Genomic DNA, 3,104 nt, shown 5'->3' with positions numbered 1-3,104 from the left:
GATTGTTATAATCATGGTCGTGGTAGTTATAATCATGGTCGTTTGTATAATAAGTCGTGGTTGTTATAATCATGGTCGTGGTTGTTATAATCATGTCGTGGTTGTTATAATCGTGGTCGTGTTGTTATAATCTAGCCGGTTGTTATAATCATGGTCGTGGTTGTTATAATCATGGTCGTGTTTGTTGTAATCTTGGTCATGGTTGTTATAATCATGGTAGTGATTGTTATAATCGTGGTCGTGGTTGTTATAATGATATTCGTGGTTATTATAAACATGGTCGTGGTTGTTATGATCATGGTCGTGTTTTTTATAATCATGGTCGTGGTTGTTAAAAACATTGTCGTGGTTATTATAATCATGGTCCTGGTTGTTGTAATCATAGTCGTGGTTGTTATAATCATGGTTGTGGTTATGATCATATTAGTAGTTGTTATAATCATGGTCGTGGGTGTTATAATCATTGTCGTGGTTGTTCTAATCATTGACGTGGTTGTAATAATCATGGTCGTGTTTGTTATAATCATGGTTTTGGTTGTTGTAATCATAGTCGTGATTGTTATAATCACAGTTGTGGTAGTTGTAATCATGGTCATGGTTGTTATAATCATGGTCGTGAATGTTATAATCATAGTCGTGGATTTTATAATCATGGTCTTGGTTGTTATAATCATAGTCGTGGTTGTTGTAATCATGGTCGTGGTTGTTATAATCATGGTCGTGGTTGTTATAATCATAGTCGTGGTTGTTATAATCATGGTCTTGGTTGTTAAAATCATAGTTGTGGTTGTTATAATCACAGTCGTGGTTCTTATAATCATGGTGGTGTTTATGATCATAGTCGTAGTTTTTATAATCATGGTCGTGGTTGTTATAATCATGGTCGTGGTTGTTATAATCATAGGCGCGGTTGTTTTAATCATGGTTGTGGTTATGATCATAGTCGTAGTTGTTATAATCATTGTCGTGGGTGTTATAATCATAATCGTGGTTGTTCTAATAATAGTCGTGGTTGTTATAATCATGGTCGTGGTTGCTATAATCATAGTCGTGGTTGTTATATTCATAATCGTGGTTGTTATAATCATAGTTGTGGTTGTTATAATCATGGTCGTGCTTTTTATAATCATGGTCGTGGTTATTATAATCATAGTCGTGGTTGTTATAATTATAGGCGCGGTTGATATAATCATGGTCGTGGTTGTTATAATCATAGTCATAGTCTTGATTGTTATTATCATAGTCGTGGTTGTTATTATCATGGTCGTGGTTGGTATATTCATGGACGTGCTTGTTATATTCATGGTCGTGCTTGTTGTAATCATAGTCAGTGTTGTTATAATCATGGTCGTGATTGTTATAATCATAGTCGTGGTTGTTATAGTCATGGTCTGCGTTGTTATAATCATATTCGTGGTTGTTGTAATCATGGTCGTGGTTGTTATAATCTTGGTCGTGGTTGTTATAATCATAGTCGTGGTTGTTATACTCATGGTCGTGGTTGCTATAATCATGGTCGTGGTTGTTATAAACATGGTCGAGGTTGTTTTAATCATAGTCGTGGTTGTTATAATCATAGGCGCAGTTGATATAATCATGGTCGTGGTTGTTATAATAATAGCCGTGCTTGTTATATTCTTGGGCGTGCTAGTTGTAATCATAGTCAAGGTTGATATAATCATGGTCGTTGTTGTTATAATCATGGTCGTGGGTGTTATAATTATGGTCTTGGTTGTTATAATCATAGTCGTGGTTGTTATAATCATAGTCGTGGTTGTTATAATCATGGTTGTGGTTATGATCATAGTAGTAGTTGTTATAATCATGGTCGTGGGTGTTATAATCATTATCGTGGTTATTCTAATCATAATTGTGGTTGTAATAATCATGGTCGTGGTGTTATAATCATAGTCGTATATAATCTGTTATATGGGTCGTGGTGTTATAATCATGGTCGTCGTTGGCTATAGTCATAGTTGTGGTTGTTTTGATCTTAGCGTGGTTGTTATAATCATAGTCGTGGTTGTTATAATCATGGTCGTGGTTGTTATAATCATAGTCTTGTTATCATAATCATTATCCTGGTTGTGATTATGTCGTGGTTGATATAATCATAGTCGTGGTTATTATAACAATGGTCGTGGTTGTTATAATCATAAATGGTCGTATTGTTATAATCATGGTCGTGGTGTTGTTATAATCATGGTCGAGGTTGTTATCATCATTGTCGTGGTTGTTATAATCATGGTCTTGGTTGTTATAATCATAGTCGTGATTGTTATAATCAGAGTCGTGGTTGTTATAATCATGGTCGTATAATCATGGTCGTGGTTGTTAAAATCATAGTCGTGGTTGTTATAATCATGGTCGTGGTTATAATCATAGTCGTGGTTGTTATAATCATTGTCGTGGTTGTTATAATAATAGTCGTGGTTGTTATAATCATGGCCGTGGTTGTTATAATCATGGTCGTGATTGTTTTAATCATGGTCATGGTTGATATAATCATGGTCGTGAATGTTATAATCATAGTCGTGGTTTTTATAATCATGGTCTTGGTTGTTATAATCATAGTCATGGTTGTTGTAATCATGGTCGTGGTTGTTATAATCATGGTCGTGGTTGTTATAATCATAGTCGTGGTTGTTATAATCATGGTCGTGGTTGTTATAATCATGGTCTTGGTTGTTATAATCACAGTTGTGGTTGTTATAATCACAGTCGTGGTTCTTATAATCATGGTGGTGTTTATGATCATAGTCGTAGTTTTTATAATCATGGTCGTGGTTGTTATAATCATGGTCGTGGTTGTTATAATCATAGGCGCGGTTGTTTTAATCATGGTTGTGGTTATGATCATAGTCGTAGTTGTTATAATCATTGTCGTAGGTGTTATAATCATAGTCGTGGTTGTTCTAATAATAGTCGTGGTTGTTATAATCGTGGTCGTGGTTGCTAATCATAGTCGTGGTTGTTATATTCATAATCGTGGTGTTATAATCATAGTCGTGGTTGTTATAATTATAGGCGCGGTTGATATAAACATGGTCGTGGTTGTTATAATCATAGTCTTGATTGTTATTATCATTGTCGTGGTTGTTATT

This window comes from Homarus americanus, unplaced genomic scaffold (genome assembly GCF_018991925.1).
Source record: "Homarus americanus isolate GMGI-L3 unplaced genomic scaffold, GMGI_Hamer_2.0 scaffold9149, whole genome shotgun sequence".
NCBI lineage: Eukaryota > Metazoa > Arthropoda > Malacostraca > Decapoda > Nephropidae > Homarus > Homarus americanus.
Note: the sequence above shows the minus strand (reverse complement) of the source record.